The sequence below is a fragment of the Phascolarctos cinereus genome, unplaced genomic scaffold, assembly GCF_003287225.1.
Source record: "Phascolarctos cinereus isolate Bilbo 61053 unplaced genomic scaffold, phaCin_HiC Scaffold_726;HRSCAF=1367, whole genome shotgun sequence".
NCBI classification, from domain to species: Eukaryota; Metazoa; Chordata; class Mammalia; order Diprotodontia; family Phascolarctidae; genus Phascolarctos; species Phascolarctos cinereus.
This window is the reverse complement of record NW_027556098.1, coordinates 420491594-420512558: the sequence shown is the minus strand read 5'-3', so window position 1 is coordinate 420512558 and position 20965 is coordinate 420491594. Positions and strand designations below refer to the sequence as shown.

The 20965-nt window shown below is 39.6% G+C and overlaps 1 protein-coding gene and 1 long non-coding RNA gene across 2 annotated transcripts in view; one reads left to right on the top strand and one right to left on the bottom strand.

The window, feature by feature from the left end:
- LOC110219855 (leukocyte immunoglobulin-like receptor subfamily A member 6) overlaps window positions 1-20965 on the top strand; it is a 46718-nt gene that overhangs the window by 13047 nt on the left and 12706 nt on the right. The gene's annotated exons all lie outside the window — the stretch shown is intronic.
- LOC144454290 (uncharacterized) lies at window positions 13274-19874 on the bottom strand. Its single transcript, XR_013482664.1, has 3 exons — window positions 19788-19874; window positions 14686-14900; window positions 13274-14565 (listed from the first exon to the last, which is right to left on the bottom strand). It is a non-coding gene; the product is annotated as an uncharacterized LOC144454290 (long non-coding RNA).

The window sequence follows — 20965 nt, the reverse complement described above, 5'->3', positions numbered from 1 at the left end:
TGCAGCAGCCATACCCTGATGAACCATCTCAGCAGATGGGCTAAACTAGGTTGAGGGTAACCCCAGGGCCTCAAACCCATTGGTGAATTAGGGGGCTGTCTCCCCCAAGTATGTGAAGACTTCCCCAGTGGAATGGGTAGATGAGAACAATGTGTTCCAATGGCCATGAAGACAGCTGAAGCAGGTGCTGCAGAGCACTTTGAGCTTGGTCAGACATCAAAGATGCCAAAGTCACCCGCTGCATCCCGGGCCATTGCCAGTCATCCTGACTTTTGTCTTGCCACTGGATTTCAATGACTCTGGAAGAGAGAGTGAGGCTGATAACTTTGCAGCTCTGCCTCACTTAAATCCAATTCATGCCTAAGTCGAGACATCATCTGTGTTGTCATTGGTCCTCTTGGAAAATGAAAAACAAGCAGCAGTATCTATTATCGCTAGTATTTCTAGTATAATATTGAATAATAATGGTGACAATGGACATCCTTTCTTCACTCCTGATCTTATCAAGAAAGTTTCTCAATTATCCCTGTAACAGATAATGCTTGCTGATGCTTTTTGGTAGATATTTCTTATCATTACAGGGGGAAATCCATCCATAGCAATGCTTTCAAGTGTTTTTAATAGGAATTAATGTTGTTTTTTGTCAAAAACTTGTCCTGCATCTATTGACATAATCACATGATTTTTGTTTTTATTGATAAAATCAATTGATGTTATTGATATAATCAATTATGTCAATGTTTTTCCTCATGTTGCACTGGCACTGTGCTCCAGATATAAATCCCAATTGATCACAATGTATAATCTTTGTAATATATTGCTCTAGTAACCTAGCTGTTATTTTATTTAGAATTTTTACATTAATATTCATTAGTGAAATTGGTTTATAATTTTCTTTCTTTATGCTCTCTTGGTTTGGATATAAGCACAGTATTTGTTTCACAAAAGGAGTTGAGTAAAACGCCTTCTTTGCCTATTATTCCAAATAATTTATTTAATGTTGTAATTAGTTGATCTTTAAATGTTTGGTAGAATTCACTTGTAAATCCACCTGGTCCATCATTTATGGCATGTTCAACTTCTTTTTCGGAACAGGATTTATTTAGATGTTCTTTTTCCTCCTCTGTTAATCTGGTGGTTTATATTTCTGTAAGCATTCTTCTATTCTACTTAGATTGTTCAATTTATTGGCATATAATTGGGCAAAATAACTCCTAATAATTTCTTAATTTCATTTTCGTTAGTAGTACATTCACCCTTTTCATTTTTGATGCTGGTGATTTGGTTTTCTTCTCCCTTTTTTAATCATATTAACCAATGAATTATCTATTTCATTGGAGTTTTTTTTGGGGGGGATAGGCAATGGGATTAAGTGACTTGCCCACAGTCACACAGCTAGTAAGTGTCAAGTGTCTGAGGCCACATTTGAACTCAGGTCCTCCTGACTCCAAGGCCAGTGCTCTACCCCCTGTGCCACCTAGCTGCCCCTTGGTTTTTTTGCTTTTGTTTTTGTTTTTCACACCAGCTTCTAGTTTTATTTAATTTAATTGTTTTCTTACATTCAATTTTATTTATAAATGCTTTGACTGACTGGTAAAGAAAGTACTGTTTTCTTTGGTCTATATAACACACATTTATGTCTATCAAGTGCTGGGGAGGTGGGGCATGTCACATCTTTAAGGGAATAAATAAACTGCAGTTTACTTGTCAGTCTATATCATCAGCTGGTTTATTTCTTGGCAGTGGCTAAACAGGATCCTAAGAAAATTCACACAACATTCCTTATAAACTTGGCTCATTATTTTGCTCCAAAACAGATAGCTCACATTTCATATCCCTTTAATTTTTTTTTGGGGGGGGGGTGAGGCAATCAGAGTTAACTGACTTGTCCAGGGTCACACAGCTAGTAAGTTTCAAGTGTCTGAGGCCATATTTGAACTCAGGCCCTCCTGACTCCAGAACCAGTGCTCTATCCACTGTGCCACCCACCTGCCACCTCTTTAATATTTTTTACTTGTTTTTTTGGTTTCATGTGCAATTCCCCTTTTTTGTCCTTTGTATATAGAAATGCCCACTTCTGCTGTTTGTCAAGTTCAGAACAAGAAAGGAAATTAAAAATAGTTCTAAAAATCTTATTGAATGTAAATAAAAGAAGATTCTTATCGCAGCTGCCCCCAAGGCTTACTTTTTGTTGGCTCAATGGTATCTGCACTTTGTCCCTAGCCAGATCATCACCAGTAGGTCAGGTCTTTCCTAATGTCCTCCCAAGTTGTCTTAGGCTGGATAGCTGCTCTACCCTGACTTTTTGTTATTTCTGCAGCTCTAAAATTCAATTTGAGGTTTTGTTTTAAGTTATTTGGAGGAGAATTTGGGAGAGCCAGGTAATTTCTGGCCTTATTCCACCATCTTCCCACAATCCCACCTATGTCTCATTCTATACCCTGAGTCCATCACCTCTCTGTTAGGAGGTGGATGACATGTTTCATCACCAGTCACCTGGATTTGGAGTTAACATTGATCAGAGTTCCTAACTTTTTCAACATTGTTTGCTTTACCATGTTGTTGTCATTGTATAATTTGTTCTCCTGGTTCTGCTCACTTCACTTTGCATCAGTTCATACTAGTCTTCCCAGTTTTCTCCTATCCCTCCTAATTCCCCTACTTTACTTTTACCTGCTATCTTGCCCTCCTATTACTTAACCTATCCCACCTCAAAAGGATCCCTCCCTTATTCTTCCATTCCTAAACACCCTTCTATACTCCCTTTTGACCTATTCTTTCACCCTCCCCTCTAAAGACCTCTCCCTTATCCTCTCCCCACCTCCCTATCCTCTTAGCATTTTATTTCTTTCTGAATTTAGAACACTTTTATACTCTTTTAGATATATATGTATCGTTCCCTCTTGAACCCAGTAGATTTCCAGAACTATCAGCCCTCCTCCCCATCTAATTTTTCTGTGTTGCTTCTTCTTCTCACACCTCATTTGTATAAGATAAGTATTCTTTTTAACTATTCCCAAGTGGTTTTACTTTTTAAAGCCATATCATACTCAAGTCTACCCTAATCTTTCTTATGAATTACCCAATTACTAATAATAATCTTAGACATAACATTTTACATATCTAAAAGGTAAACAGTTTGTCCTTATTAAGTCCCTTGTAATTAGTCTTTGGTATGTATTATATTTCTCTTGTCTCTTGTATGTCAAATCTTCTATTTAAAAAAAAAAAGTCCTAACAGTCTGACAGTTCATTAAATATTCATTTTTTTCATTCAAGATTATACTTAGTTTTGCTGGGTATGATAGTTTCAGCCAGAACCTGAGTTCTTTTGCTCTTCAATATATAGTGTTCCAAGACCTGTGGTCTTTTAGTGTCTCCATTACTAGGTCTTGTGTGATTCTAATTGTGGCATGGCTATATTTAAATTGTGGTTTTTTGTTGTTGCTGTTGCTTGTAATATTTTATTCTTGAGCTGGGGGTTTTGAAGTTTGACTATTATATTCTTGTGGGTTTTCCTCATAGGATCTCTTTCAGGTGGTGATCGGTGGCCCTTCATCATTTCTTAACAGCACACTCATATATCGTAACTTACTTAGCCCTTCCCAAATTTATGGACACCCCCTTAGTCTCTAGATTGTTTTCTTTTGCCACTACAAAAAGAGCTGCTGTATTTTTGAGTCCTTTTACTCTTTTATTTGTTTGTTTGTGTTGTTTTCGCTTTTTTTTTTTTTTGGTGAGGCAATCAGGGCTAAGTGACTTGCCCAGGGTCACACAGCTACTAAGTGTCAAATGTCTGAGACTGGATTTGAACTCAGGTCCTCCTGACTCCAAGGCTGGAGCTCTAACTGCTGTGCAACCTAGCTGCCCCACTTTTAGTCTTTTAAAAAGCTGTTTGGAGTGTCAGTCTTATAGTGATTGTTGTGTTGAGATCAGTTACTCTCAAGTATTCTATTATCTATTCCAATCTGTGTAACTTCTCCAATTTCTGTTTCCTATTTGTGTAAATGTTTGCCCATTATTCAACATTATTTTTTGCATAACGATCATTTGATGGAAGAGAGCTAACCCCTAGACATGCCCTCAGATTACTACACTCTGGACACAACAGGAAAGAACTCACACAGGAAAGAGAAAGACTGTCCCAGTCTTTCCTATTTTAAAGGCAAAGTCTTTCTGGCTGTGCAGCCATTCAAAGCACGCTGCCCACATCCACATGGCAAAGGATGCAGAGTGCCTTCATCTTTGGAGATCTGTGCATGCTCAGACAAGCCTGGGTTATATATAGTATATCTCCCATGTATCATGCACTGAGCTAAGCACTGGGGACCCAAGCCCAAAAAGAGAAAACTGTCCCTAATCTCAAAGTACTTACATTCTAATAGGGGAAAGTAGCACATAAAGGGAAATGGACATCAGAGAAGAGAATCTGCGTCAAAGGCAAGGGTTTTTAACCACATATCACAGATTTAAACTTGGATGGGAAAACAGTGCCCTGCATCATACAGGTACTAAGTAGCAGAGGAAGAATTTTATCCTAGGTCTTAATTCCAGTTTCTTGCAATAAATATATTTTAGGGGCAGCTAGGTGGCTCCATAGTGCATAGAGTGCTGGGCCTGAAGAAAGAAAGACTCCTCTTCCTGAGTTCAAATCCCACCTCAGACACTTCCTAGCTCTGTGACCCTGGGCTTGTCACTTAACCCTGTTTGCTTCAGTTTCCTCATCTGTTAAACGAGCTGGAAAAAGAAATGGCAAACCACTTCAGTATCTTTGCCAAGAAAACCCCAAAGGGGGTCACAAAGAGTTGGACACAACTTAAATGACTGACTACCACCAACAACAAAATAGTCTCTACTGAGCGTCTACTTTCAGACTTGGGATTTTTCCATGCAAGCTCATATCTTCTTGACATGCTATGAAAGCTCTCAGAAACTTGATTTTTAAAAATAAATAAATAAACAAATAAATTCTAAACTATGAAGGGTATGTGACTTTCTTATGCACTAAGGGAAGACCGGAAGGGTTAGAAAGATAAGAGGTTTAGAACTAGGAGAAAGAGATCAGAACCTCCTTTTATTTAAATTCAACAGGAATTTTTTTCTCTTTTTAATTTTCTTTCTTGTCCTGAACTTGACAAACAATAGCAGAAGTGGGCATTTCCCTATACAAAGAACAGAAAAAGCAGATTGCACATGAAACCACAAAACTAAGTTAAAAATATTACAGGGAAGTGAGCTGTGAGCTATATTTTTTGGAACAAAATAATGAGCCAAGTTTATGAAGAACATTGTGTGAATTTTCTTAGGATCCTGTCTAGCTACTGACAATAAATAAACCAGCAGAAGATACAGACTGGCAAGTAAACTGCAGTTTATTTGTTCACTTAAGAGTGCGACATACTCCCACCAGCACTTGATAGACGTATGTGTGTGTTACACAGACCAAAGAAAACAGTACTTTCTTTACCAATCAGTCAGTAAATATTTTTCAAGGGTCTACTTCCTGCTTTATCGAGTAGGATATAAAGAGGGGTACAACTTCCTTGAACTATCAAAGTCCTCTTGAGACCTCTTTTGTAAAATGATTAGGAGAAAGTGAGCTCTTGAAGGAGAAACAGTTTACTTTAAGCTGTCCCTGAAGTAGGTGCTGAGACATCGCATAGCAAATTTGATGAATATAGAACAAAATGGAGCTGGTTATGTCAATGCTTAACAGACCACTTTAAGCTTTAAAAAAAAATTATCTTTCAACAAGAGTTTACTTCATTTTTTGTGCCTTTCTTAATTATTGTATTTGTTTACCTTTCTTGTATTTCTGTTGTTTGAAATGTTTGCAGAGCAAATAGTCTGCTCAGGTCTGGGATTCTTGGTAGAAATGCTTCAAATGCCTCTTTTTATTTAATGTCCAGCTTTTTTCGTTGATCATTACACTCAGATTTGAAGGGTAAGTCAACTTGGATTCATTTGGAGCTTCTATGTTATTCAGAACACCTTATTACGTTGCCTTGTGTGGGTGCATAATAGTCTTGCATTATTAAAATTTCATTTCCTTTATATTTGAAGGCCTTTCCCCTGGTTGCTTGCAGGATTTGGTCATTGTCATTGGAATTGTTCGGTTTAACCACTATGTGTCTTAGAAATTTCAGTATACGGTTGTTTGCTGTTGTTGTTGTTGTTGTTGTTGTTGTTTTCCATGAGGTAATCTGTGAATTCTTTAAATTGGCACTTAATTTTCTGTGTTCCAAAATTCTGAGCAGTGGTCTTGTATTATTTCTTCTGTTATGGTGTCCAAGATTTTTTACTTATCTTGTCATTCTGAGAGACCAATGGTTTATAAGTTGTCTCTACACATCCTATTTTCAAGATCAATATGTTTTGCTTTTATGGAGAACATGTTTTCTTTTGATGTTAATACTTTCTGCTTTTCCTCTTCCAGATTGTTCTTTACTTCGGTATATTTGCTTTCTCAATCAGTTGTTGTCTCTTGTTTCTTTGATGAGATTTGCCACTATGGATTCAAGTTTTTCTATTCTGTCAATTATTTCTGCTATGCAGGCCATAAATTCTCCTTTCACAGTTCTTATTTATCTCTTGAAGCATTTTGCAATATATCACAAAGATTGTACATTACGACCAAGTCAGATTTGTATGAGAAATTCAATGTTGGTTCAATATTAGGAAAACTACCAACATAATGGACCACATTAGTAACAAGAGCAACAAAAATTATATTACTATATCAGTAGATAAAGAAAAAGCTTTTGACAAGATACAATGCCCATTCCTATGGGTGTGTGTGTGTGTGTGTGTGTGTGTGTGTGTGTGTGCATGCATATATATAGGAATGAATGGATCTTTCCTTAATAGCATAAGAAATATCTATTAAAAACCAGGAGTCAGCATAAATGTAATGGGGGCTAACTAGAGATTTTTCTAATAAAATTAAGGGCAAAAGTCCATGTCACTATTACAATTTAATACAGTGCTAGAAATGCTAGCTATAGCAATAAAACAGTAAAAAGAAATTGGAGGGAACAAAGACATGAAAAAGAAAATAGAATTATTACTTTTTGCATGTGAGAAGGAAGAAAAAAGCATGTATTGAGTGCTACTACGTACCAAGCACAGTACTAAGCACTTTACAAATGTTGTCTCATTTGGTATAAGATGAGATGGTACTTTAACTGGAGTACCCTAGAGAGTCAATTAAAAATTAATTGAAATAATTAACAACTTTAGCAAAGTTGCAGGATATAAAATAAACCCACACAAATGATTGCCATTTCTGTACGTTACCAACAAAACCCAGGAGAAAAAAATAAAAGGAGAAATTCCATTTTAGGTAACTACAGCATGTATAGAATGCTTGAGAGTCTACCAACAAAGGCATAAATTAAAACTATATGAATAAATTACAAAACACTTTTACAGAAATAAAATGTAAATAATTAAAGAAATATTTATTGAAGAAATATTCATATTAAAATAATGTAATTATATTCAATTGGGAAAATACTTGTTAATTATAATGACATGTTTTGGCTATACCAATATAATAAAGATGTCAAATACAACCTAAATTAATTTGTTTATTCAGTGCCATACTGATAGGATTACTTTATAGAGAAAATTCCTTATAGAAAAAAAAAAATGTAAGTCATCTAGGGGAACAAAAGGTCAAGAATCTCAATGAAAATAATCAGGGAAAAAAAGTGGGAAGGAAGGGGACCTAGCAGTACCAGAAATCAAATTGTACTACAAAGCAGTAATCATTTTTTTCATGGCACTGTGTAACGACACAAGATATGTATGGGAGCAGAATATCCTGCCAACTCTGCCAATTGTAAGGCCAAAAGTAAGAGGGCTGCTCTGTTCTGCCCTGGTATGCCAATTGTAGGGACACAGGCCTTCCAAGAGAATACTGAGACACTTACTAGCTGTGTGACCCTGGGCAAGTCACTTAACCCCATTGCCTAGCCAAAAAAAAAAAGAGAGAGAATGCTGAGATACCAATGAAAGTGGGGCCCATTCCCCCTTAGTAGTAAATACATGGAGGTTTATTAGGATTTGTTAGGTTAATTGGGTTGTTTGAGGGAGTTTACTCATGAGACCTAGTCCTTGGCAACAGGAGGACAGAATGGTATGATGAATCCCTGCACCAATCCCAGGTGAGGTCAGGTATTATATAAGAACAGAACAAAGAGGGCATATTGCCAAGGATGGCTCAGGGTCACATGCAAGTGTTGCCATGGGACAGTTGGGGCTTCTTTTTCTGTTTACATTTACTATAGGTAGTCTATATTTTTCTGTGAAGTGATAGGTCACATTCTCACTCTGGGCTGCCCGTGTACACCCCATTCATTATGACCTGCTCAAACAGTCTTTACAATAATATGTTACACAAAGTTCTCTAAGTGGGGCACGAAGGGTTCCGTTAACATGGAGGAAGAAGAGGACCCCACCAAGAAGTTACATTGAAGGCACATTCCACAGCAGCACTACAAGCACAAGTAGGGAAACAACACGAGCAACAAGAAAATCACCACAACTGTTAGGATTTTCTTCCATATCCCACTCCTAGGGAGGTGAAGGAAGAATCAATGGCATTCGGTGATTAGCGGCAGAACTGAATTCCTGAACTTAACTCAGTGCAGACCAGATGAATTGCTGGAGCAAGTTCAGAGACAAAGAAACATGGCTTGGGCAATTTTACAGCATATTAAGGGTGACACAGAATGATTTCAATTACCAAGTGGGATCAGAATCATTTGGTTCTCTCAATTTCTCCCTTCTTGTCAATGGCAGATGTCATAATTTTTCCTGACTAGTTAATGTAAGGACAAGAAGATTAACCAATCACAGCACAAACCATAGTAAGAATGTCTACAACCATGGACTAACTTAAGAGGCAAATTTGACATGAGAGAACTCAGTATACAGAGAGAATGAAACAAAAAGCCGAAGTAGTACAATGATGACCATCAACCCACTCCCAATGTCCATGTAATCAACACATCCCATCTTGGATCTCACGTGTCCCATGTTGTCATCTGGTGTCTGGAACATCTTCTCTTGGACATTCTGGGATAGCTCTTCTGTTTAGTAGATTTGCTTCTCTGGTTCCAAGTTACTTGTAAAGATTCTTTAGATGTTCCTGCTAAAATCTTTTACAAAATAGACCTCGATACATTAAGTAGGGCCTCTCAAATTTTATTTCTCCAGTAACTAGTTCATGTGGTGAAAACTAGGTCAAACTTTATAGTTCTCACCCTTTTAACAATAGAGTTATAAGAAAAAATGTCAAATTAGAAACTCATAGTTGACCTGAAACCATAGAATTTTGCATGCCCTATTAGAATCATTTCCATTTCACATATAGAATTGTCTGATCTTGTTGTTTTCTCAATATTTTCCACTCTAATTAATTCCAATTCCTTTAGGAGGATCACATGCTGTTAAGGATCTAATCCTATATATGAGAACAGAGGTAACAACACTCTTTGCAGGTAGAGGCTTTGCACCCCTAAGTTCAGTGTTTATACAAATGAATTTACTTGTAAGAGCCTGACTTTCCTCCAATTGTGAGAAAAATTCTCAGTTGTATACAGAAAACTGCATATCAACTGAATTGCCTGTAGTAAAACATGTCTAGCTGTTAAGCATATTCAAATGGAAAAGATATTACACAAACATTACTCTTCAGTAAGAAGACTGGTGGTACTAAAATTCTACTCCTTAAACTAAAACAGAAGAGATTTCTGATTTTAACCTCACAAACTAATAGATTTGTGTCTTTGTTTCACAAGTTTTTTTTAAACCTCTGTCCAAATATTCCCATAGCATTCTGAAAAAATAAGCTATTTCAGGGATATAATCTCATACAAGACTGTGTAGGTATTATCAGGCAGATGGCAAGCCCAAATATTAATTTACTTAGTTGTTTGGGATATGGAATCAATGATTCAGATTGAATTCAGATTGAAAACAGTATGATCTTACATACTTATACTGTGCTCATATCTTCCATTGACCACTTGCTTTGATTATAGAAATTCGTTATAAAAGGAAAAAGCAGGGTATGATTAAAACAGCATTAAAACTAGTCTTTCAGGTCTAGGCCTAAGGGCATAGAATGACAATGCATGTATGCCAGGATAAACCATCCTTAGCTCTATTTGATTTCAGGTGACAGTCACAGTGGACAGCTGATCACACAGTAACAATTCCACTTCATAACCAGACTGTGGAATAACCAGGTGGGAAGCATTTCCGTTCAAAAGGAAGTAATACAATGGGGAAACTGAGTCAGGAGGATTCTACCTTAGGCTACACCAAGGTTGCCCTCCCAAATTTTCCCCCTATGCAGACCTTCACCTGTGACAGTTCCAGATCACAGTCCTTCTGAATAACTGGTGGCATATTTCTCAAATGGTGGATTACTGACTTAATGATCCATACCTGAATTCAAAACTCAAAACAATATCAGTTGCAGTCCCAGGAGCTTTTACTTCAAATGGTAAATTTCACTAATTATAGCTTAGGGCCAGGTAATAATTATTTTTACTCCATAGAGTTGCATTAAGCAATAAAAGTTTACCAGGACTCACCCACACATAAGAGATTTCACTTTACATCCTTCACTTAGTTTTTCTTTTCTTCTTCTTCTTGAGCTTAGACTCACTTTGGTATAAAGATCAATCATTAGAAATCATTTGTATATTATAAACAAACTTGTAAATTCTCAGAAAGCCCATTCCTTATTTAGAAATTCCATAATCCATAACAAGCTCTTTTCCCAGGGCTGATGACTGCCCAAATGGATGGTTTCATGAAACCTGGCAGGTTTACAAAATAAGGGGAGTCTACAAGGTCTTTTCTTTGTCCCTTTTCTCACACAGTAATTATCCATTTCCTTTTGGTTTTTTTTTTTCTTAGTTTTTCCAGTCCTTACCAAGCCTCATCACTCAATAGTGGATCTGACTGGCAGGATTTTTTTTTCCCCCAAGCTATTGCAGCTCATCCATCTGAGAGTTCTCAGGAGGGCTTGGCTTGCCCCTCTCATTCCCTTAAATGTTTCTCTTTCTGTAGGGAGGAAACAAGACAATTCTTAAAATTCAGATTGAACATAATCTATTACAAAAATGGGTAGGAGTCTCATATAATTTGCAGCCAAATTTCCAATTTCAAGACACACTCAAATTTCAAAAGTTATTTTTAAGTTGATCAGTACTTAACTTCTGTTTGTGAGATGCCCTAAGTATCTAACTAGATGTTCCAATCAAACTCAATTATCTAATCGCACAAACCTCTCTTTTCTTAAGCCAGGAAAGGGTTAAGTGTCAGATCTATTCTAAAGTGTAAACCTCCCTTTCTTTTTTTTTCCCCTTCACCGAGAAACTTTCACCTGACACAGTCCTCAAACCAGCCTCAATTATCATGCAAATGCAGGTCCTTTACTGCTGCTGGAGTTAAAAAATGGCAGTCAACTTTTTCTTTCAAAACTTTCCAAACTGTTTGCTCTCCAATCCTCTGTTCATACTGTCCATGCAAACAGATTATGACTTTTTTTCTGCCCATGCTCCTCTCATTCCTCCATGCTTAAGCTTTTTCTCTTTTCCTTCTTTGTACATATTCCTCCAGGGGACTCTATTTAAAGTCCCCCTTTAAAACTGCACTTCTGTTGTTTGTTTCATATTCTGATCTGTCTCTTTTCTTGCTTTCTTCTATCCTCTTATCAATCATATTTCAGATAATCTTCACTTCACTGAATATCCCCCCCCCGTCTACCCCTCTGATGCTGCTGCAATCAGGGAGGGAGGGAGAGAGAAAGAGACCCCCCAGTTTTCCTTTCCCCTATCCCTATTCCTATCCTCCAAATCCCCCTTGTATCAATCGCTGTCTTCCCAGGGGTCCCCTACCTTTGCACCCTATTCTTAGCTTTTTACAATCAGTTTGCTCCTTCCCAGGAGAGCAAAATATGAGGCAGGGGTTTTTAACTTGTCATTTTTGTTGGAGTTCCTCCCCTCCACCTCACCTTCCTCTCAGCTTCTAACCAGGCTTCAGCAGCCCTACCCAGACTACAGGCAGTGGCCAGCCCACAAGGGCAGCCCATGGTCTACTCTCCCTAGTAAAGTGAGGCACTCTCAATTCTTTCACCATGCTGCGCAAGCCAATCAGCATTTGTCCAGGCATCCCAGATCTCATGCACCCAGAATTACCTCTGGCTAACCAGCCAACACTTCACACACAGGTGACCAATTCGGGGACTTCTCTGGTGGAAGTCTATTTCCTGGGCCCCGAACAGACATCTAGCATTCAGACCACCCCTCCCTCTAGGGATGTGGGTGACAAGTCCCAGTCTCTGTCCCCAAGCCCTTTTCCTTGGTATCCTGTTCATGACACCAGTTGTAAGGACACGAAATTTGTGTGGGGGCAGATTATTCTGCCAACTCTGCCAATTGTAAGGCCAAATGTAAGGGGGGGTGATCTGTTTTGCCCTGATATGCCAATTGTAGGGATGCAGACCCTCCAGGAGAATACTGATATCTAAGGAAGAGGGGCCCATGCCAGCTTGGTAGTAAATATATGGAGGTTTATTAGGTTAATTGGGTTGTTGGGGGAGTTTGCTTATAAGACCCAGTCCTTGGCAACAGGAGGACAGAATGGTGTGATGGATTCCTACACCAGCCCCAGGCCAGGTCAGGTATTATATGGGAACAGAACAAAGAGGGCCTGATGCCAGGGATGGTCTAGGGTCATGTGCAAGTGTTCCCATAGGATAGTTGTAGCTTCTTTTGCTGTTTAAATTTACTATAGGTAGTTTACATTTTTCTATGGAGTTATAAGTCGCATTCCTAGTCTCTGGACTATCCCCATACACGTTAACTAATAAATAATTCAGTCAGTGGAATATACAAAAAGAAAGCCATGTGTAGCATAGCATTTGATAACCCAAAGACCCCAGCTGTTAGAGTAATAATTCATATTCAGCAGAAATTTCTGAGAAAACTATAAAGCAGTTTGGTAGAGAGTAGGTCTCATACCACACAGCAAGAGAAGTTCCAAATGGATATGTGACTTGGACACAAAGGGTGGTGTCATAAACAAATTAGAGGAGCATAGTGGAAATTATATGTCAGATCTCTGGATGGAAGAAGAGTTTATGACCAAACAAGAAAGAGAGAGATTCACAGGAGGTAAAATGGACAATTTTTATTATATACAATTAAGGTTTTTTTTTACAAACAAAACCAATGAAAATTTAGAGGGGAAAAAAAGTAAATTTTTTTAATAGCTTCTCTGAGAAAGGCCTCATTTCCAAGATATATAAGTAACAAACTTAAATTTATAAGAATAAGAGTCATCCCCCAATTAATAAAAGATCAAGGGATATGAACAGACAGTTTTTTAAGAAATGCTCCCAATCACTAATGATCAGAGAAATGCAAATTAAAGTAACTTTAAGGTTCCAACGGACACCTATAACATTAGCAAAGTTGACCAAAAAAATGCCAAATATTGGAAGGACTGAAGGTAAACAGAAACAGTAAGGAATTCTTTCAGGATCTGTGTATAGGTTATTCCATTTTGGAAACCATTGGATCTATGCCCCCAAATTTACTAAACTGAGTATCCTCAGAGCCAACAATACTATGGCTATGCCTACATCCTCAAAGGGATTTCAAGAGGTTAACAAGCTTTATACAAACATATTTCCAACAATGCTTTTTGTGGTGGCAAAAACCTGAATACTGTCAATTGTGGAATACTCAAACAAATCACGTACTATTGAGCTAAGGGATGACAGGGGTCAGCATCATTGAAACCTTGTGACGCATGACCTAATGCAGAGTGAGGGGAGCAGAATCAGGAGAACAATTTATGCAATAACAACAACTTTGTAAAGACACATGACTTAGAGAGACTTCAGAACTTTAATCAATGCAATGACCAACCTGATTCCAAAGGACCAATGGTAAAAAATGTAATGGTAGTTTGCAAAGGACCTATGGTAAAAAATATAATGACAGTTTGCAAAGGACCAATGGTCTCTGACAGAGAGGAGGTAGATTCAAGATAGACAATGATATATAAAGTTTGGGGGCATGACCAGTGTAGGAATTGCTGTTGCATAAGTATGAATATTTGTTACAAGAACTGGGGTGAGGGTTCCCTAAATGTGAGACAGGAAGTGGGAGGAAGAGAAAATTGTTGTCTGTTCTTCATTTTCAGAGAACACCAGTGACATCACCAGGTGACGTCTTTACTTACTCATAAAGTGGGTTTAAGTGAGGCAGAATTGCAAAAGTTGTCAGCCTTGTTCTCTCTTCTTGAGTCATTGAAGTCCAGTGGTAAGACAAAAGTCCGGATGACTGATTGATGGCTCAGGATGTGGATGACCTTGGTGTCTTTGATGTCTGACCAAACCCCAAGTACTGAACAGTGCTTGCTTCAGCTGCCTTCATGGCCATTGGAACAAATCAATTTTCACCCACCCATTCCATTAAGGGAAGTCTTCATATGCTTGGGGTAGACACCTGGCTAATTCACTGACAGGTTTGAGAACTGTTGGTTGTATTCATTCAACAAATTAAAATTAATTAGTTAAATAGTAATCCCACCCCACCCCACCCCCCAAAAAAAAAGTTGTTTCAAAGGATGCTAATTAGACATTTAATATTCCACCTTGGCTTAGCCAACTCCTGCCTCCAATCTGCCATCAGGATGCTCACAGAGTCTTCTTTCCATGGATCTCCCTCCAAAGCCAATGCTTCCTCTTCCATAAGCCAATGATGTTCTGGTGGTGGATCACCAGCGCTGCTGCTGCTGCTGCTATTACACCAAGAGATGCCACCATGGCCAGAGCAGACTTCCAGCCCCATCAGATCTCGCAAGATTGCCTGATCAAAGAAAGGAAACCCAGAAGGGCTGGTAAGTCCATCCAGCTCTTCACACAACAGCCTTCTGCTTTCTTCATCCAGCAGTCCAAAACAGCACCTCTCTAATCAGCACAGCAAAACAACTGACAAGCCTGAAAAGCTTTTCCCCGTTCTGTTCCCCCTCTCTTAAGCCGTAGACATTAGTAAATGGCAATAGAGGCAATTCTACAAGGTTTCCCCTTTCTCAAGCTGTAGTTGGGGACAAAGAGCAATATAGCCTTTCTCCTATCAACCAATTCTCAACAAAAGCAAGTCGGTCAATAAGCATATTAAGCGCTTACTAAATGCCAGACACTGTGGCAAAAAAAAAAAAAGGGCAGAAACAGGCATTACACTTCAAACATTCACAGTGTCATGGGAGAGACAAGAGGCGAACAAGACGTGTACAAGGTAACCTCAGAGAGAAGGCGTCAGCATTATGAAGGGCCAGGAAAGGCTTCTCCCAGAAGGTGAGGTTTTAGATGCAACCTGAAGGAAGCCAAAGCAGCCAGGAGATGAAGGGCTTGGTGGCTGTCTTTGGAGCAGCACAGCTTCCCGCAAAGCAGCCAAAAAGCCAGTCTCTAAGCCACTCTCGGCTGCTGTTTTCTCTTTCTCTATTTCGGCTTCTATAAGCACACGTTCTTATTGCCTTCTCTGACTTCTGTCTCTGGTGTCTTCTGGCTGCTCTTGGGTTTGGCTTCTGACCAACTTTCCTGTCTTAAAGCAGGACCTCCTTGTGCTTAATAATGCGTCTCTACCTCACGGTAAGAAACTCAAAAATCCATCTTCACAGTATTAGCTTTACCATGAATTCCTCGAAGCCATTGTTGAACCAGGAAGACATTTTATTAACAGCCTGGGAAGTCCAGGCATCCCACATATGAGAGCATACATGTGAGAGCATATGTATTGACAGATACACAGCTTTTTATTCCCTATTCCTGATTCAAATTCCCTTCCCCTTTTTCCCCGTTGGCTGGGTACTATAGAAGTTGCAGCCTATCTGAAGCGCCTGATTTCCCCACCTGACTTTCTGCCCCTGTTTACATGTCGCACTCCTCACAATTCAGTGACCCCTGTCCATATTTCCTTTTGCCCTTTTTGGGGTATGCCCGCACCCCTTTTGCTTGGGATGTGGATATGTTCATCTGTACCTAACCTCAGAACCGGTTTTCAATGGTTAGTCTATTCACTTACCAATTCTACTTTATGGCTTCCTGTGTTCAACTTCCCCCTAGCCCCTAGACTGGATTTTTGTGGAAATAAAAACTAGCTATTTCTCACATTCCCTCCCAATTTAAACTGACTCCAATGTTGTCACACAGGCATCCACCCTCTGACTGAGTGATATGCAGAAGCAACATCCCCGATCACATCTTCCACAACATCATGTGTGACCTGGAGTCTTTATATACATGTCCCATTGTTATACTGAGAAATGAGCGAGTTGACGACCCAAGCTAATTTTAAATTGTGGACTTTATTAGCGCGCGGCTGCCAGGGATATTCACATCCAAATCAAGCAGCCCCTATCAGGGGTCGAGCTAGGGTTTATATAGAAAAGAGCATGGGAAAGAAATGCGAGGAACACTGATGAGGTAATCCAAAGATGCAGGTGTCTTTGGGGCTATGGATGGGAAAGTACAGGGAGTGTACAGGACAGGGAGGGGGATGGATCTTTGAAAGTCTCGCAAGAGGAAGAGTTCTTGGGCTGGTCAAGGACACCCCTCTCCCTCTGTCTTGACGAGAGAATGCTCTGCAACAAGGGAAAGCTTTCTCACAACACAGGAACTTACTGAGGAATTGGGAGGCTTCCAGAGACATGATCTGAGGGCTGGGGCCTCAGCAGCCCAGCTCTGTGTAGCTGTACCAGGGAGAGATACCAGGGGCTGAGGCCCATGCATGAATAACTGCTAGGCACAGTGTCCTTGAGCTGGGGAGTGGTTGTTGGAGACAGTGTTTCTGAGACTAGGGAGAAATTGGGGCACAAGTACAAGCACAAGCACCCAAGCACCCCATTATTACAGATCAGAGATCACACAAACCAGACCAGGTGTCCTGGTCTCTGGTATAAACATAATTATCTAAAGCAATTATATTGCAAGCTTTCTTATCCATTTGCGTTGGAGGTATGGGCTATGCTGAGCTATGCAAGAGTACGTTTCACTATTGTTTAGATTTAGGAGGAAAGAGGTCTGGGGCAAGATTAAGCACCAACTTTTGCTTTCCATGGCTTAAAGGGCCCTACTACCTAAATGGCAAAATAATGTTCTGTATTACACCATGGCCCCTAGTTAGCCCCTAAACCTGGTATTTCCTACCTATAAACTTTCAGATTTTTTCAAAACAGTAATAAATTATCTGCTTGAACCTAACGCATTGCATTTATCTTCAACATAGTGTGTGTCTCTCCACAAGCACTTTTATCTGATGCGCCGTTTCCTTTCCTGTTGATTTTACCAATGTTTCACACACAAATATTCTTTTTCTGTCTACTTCAGAAAGTAAAAGGTCCACATATCAAAAGTGCAGTATTATACACAAAAGCCAAAGTGATTACAGCCTTTGCCCTCAAAGAGCTTACATTCTTACATTCTAACATGTCTAATTAGGAGACAGTGTGTACATACATAAGTAAAGCAATGGTATTGATCAGTGGAATCATTTATCAAAGGAGTCCTTCAACTGACTTGCTGAAATTACTGAGATTCTAGGGCTTGCAAAAAGTTAGTGGCGAATTTACACCAGTGAAAGAGGTGAAATTGAATGGACAATTTGCGAATGAAAAGGTCTGGAAAGAAAATTGAGATTTGACAGAGACAATGGACTTACCCCAGGATGGGGATAGCCAGGTGAATTTAAAAATGAAAACACCAACCTTGAAGCAATCCTGCTGTGGAGTTGAGGCAAGAAGAAAGATAGCTTTGGAGGAAGAATTCAGTCTTTGACTTTTCTTTGGTGCCTTCTGAAGAATGCAGTAAGAGAGGAGGAAATTTCTCTCTCTTCCTCCTACCCCATCAACAATTTTTCTTAGCATGTTATTTCAATGATTGCCTTTACTTTAAGCTAACTGTATCTTCTGGTTGACTACTGAAAAGTAAGCCTGTTGGTAGGGGCTCATGAGCTAGAGTTTTAGGAATACCGTGAACTTAAGGTAATTGCTGTGTGTCCAACTTTCAAAGACAAGTTGGAGAGGTAGTCCTGAGGAATTCTACACAGGAGTTCATCCAGGACTTGTAGCTTGTATTCTGTAGTATTTGAGGAATCCATAGTGGGGAAATGTTTTTTTTTTCTTTGTATCTTCCTGCAATGTTCTGTACAAAGGGTATGGATTTTCAGGATGTCCATATAATGAGATCCTACTTGCTATTATGCTTTCAGAATGGATTGGAATTCTTCCCAATCCATGCTGACATATATTCCCAAGGTCATAAAATCCACCCTCCCAATTGTTGAGGTCAGATTTGGGAGAGCAGTTTGAGTGTGAAAGAATTCACTTCTCTTTTAACCATTGGGAGCTCTATTACATGAAAGCACACTCCGGCCTCCTTAACAAGAAAGCTAATTAAAACCCCAATATTTGGGGGAGTTAGGCTTATATAGAGGTTTCAGAATGATGATGTAATTTTAGGGTCTTTTATGGGGGTTAAATATTTAAGGACAGGACAAGTAAGGATTTTATGACATAGGATGAGGAAGACCAAAAGGAATTCTTTTGGTACAGGTTAAGGAGAAGTTTTACGGTATTTCAAAATAAGGGGGAAAGGACTTTAGGAGAGGTACAGAATGATCCCCAACCTCCCTCAGGAGGGTCTTCACAAAGCACTGGAGAAGCAAGCCTTAATATTCTTTTTAACCCTTAGGGCACCATATGCTACATCCACATCACAGTGACACGTATGACATTCTTGAGGGACGTAGCCCTTTGAATCCTTGAAGACAGCTTTGAGCCTGTTCTCTCCCAGACTAAACATCCCCGGGTCCTTCAACCAATCTTCTGCTGAGTATAGAAAGGGAAGTAGTGCTGGAAGGGTAGGTTAGGTCAGGTTGTGAAGGGTTCAGGTGTCAAACAGAAAGTTCAATTTGATCCTAAAGATCACAGGCAGTCACCAGAGTTTATTGAAGAGGGAAGTAATATGGTCATATGACCATATAACCATATGGTCAGACTTGTGCTTTAGGGAAATCCCTTTAGTGGTTGAATGGAGGATTGACTGGAGTGGGGAGAGACTGGAGGCAGACAGACTCCTCCCTCCAGCTGCTACTGCAGTAGTCCAGGGGTGAGGGGATGAGGGCCTGTAGCAGAGTGGTAGCCATGTGCATGGAGAGAAAGGCTGAATGAGAAGGATGCTGTCAATCATCATAGAGACAATAAGATTTTCCAACTCACTGTTTATGTGGATCTAAAGGAGATGAAAAGTCAAGATTGGAACCTGGAGTGACTGAGAGGATGGACAATGAGGATGTGACCTGAGTGACCTTGAGTGACTGAGAGGATGGTCGGTGTTTGTCAAGCTTAAAACAAACAAAAAGTGAAACTTAAAAATAAAGGGAGAGGGGAAAAGGAAGAAAAATGATCAGCTGGACAGTCTTCCTGCCTTCCAGGCTTCCTCCTGGGGCAGCCCCCGCTCCCTGGCACTGATACTTAACCCAGGTATTTTTAGTACTCAACTGGTGGGCAGGAGTTAAACCAGCAAAGTTGGGGGTGAGGTGGAGAGTGCTTTGAAAGTCTCAAATGAAGTTTCATGTACCTGGACAAGAGACTCCTTCATTCATGTCTCCCCCTTCCCTCCCACCTCCACACATATATACACACAAAACACACACTCACAAATACACAATCACTCCTACCAGGTCATTTTTTCCCACCTGCCTGACCTTCTGGATTTCAAGATCTCTAGGAATGCATCATTCCACTGGAAGAAATCAACTCTGACTCACATCTCTTCAGCTTCTTCTACCCCTGGGAACTCCCCCAATGGTAGAAGGGGGAAGTGGGATACATCAGAGAACTCCTCCCACCTCCATCATCAGGGCATTCACCTCATTATTTCCCACCAAGGATAAAGTACCCTTACTGCCTTCTCTCCTCTAGTTGTGAGCTCCTTAAGGGTAAGGACTTTCTTTTTCCTTTTCTTTAGATCCCCAGTACTTAGTACAGTACTTTACACATAGTATGGGCTTAATATATATCTGTTGATCCCAATTCTGCTGTCATTTTTAATAAAAAGATAGAGGAGTGCAGAGATTTTTTTAAAAACACAAAAAGAAACAGAGAAACAAGAGACAGTCCATAAACATTTTATTAAGTGCCTACCATATACCAGGCACTATGCTAGGAACTTAGGAAGCTGAAAGACAGTCCATGCCTTCAAGGAGCACATAGTCTAATGGAGAAAACAACTTGCAAATAACTAGGTAAAACAAGCAAATACAAAAAAAAAATTATACTTGATATTAATTATCAATATTCATTATTATTTAGGAGGAGTTGGAACTAATTGGGAGAAGAGGGAACTAGCATCAAGGGGGATGGGTAAAGGCTTCTTGTAGAAGGAGGGGTTTTAGCTGGGACTTGGAGGAAGCCAGAGAAGCCCAGAGGAAGAGATGAGGAGATCAAAGAAAAAGCCTGAGAAACAGGAGTGTCTTGTTGGAGGAACAGGAAGGGTTTAAGAGTATAGGTGGTGGGAAGGCATAAAGGTCAAGAAGACAGGACGTGTTTCCTTTTTTTTCTGGCAATTAGGGTTAAATGACTTGCCCAGGGTCACACAGCTAGTAAATGTCAAGTGTTTGGTCTGAGACTGGATTTGAACTCAGGTCCTCCTGACTTCAGGGTCAGTGCTCTATCCACTGCACCACCCAGCTGCCCCAAGACAGGACATGTTTGAACAGCAGACAGGGTTTTATATTTGATCTCCAAGGTACTAGGAAGCCAATGGAGTTATTGAGTAGCAGGGATGATGACAAGGTCAGATCTGGGCTTTAGGAAAATCACATTGAAAGCTGAGTGGAGGATGGACTGGATTGGGGAGAGACTTGAGCCAGGG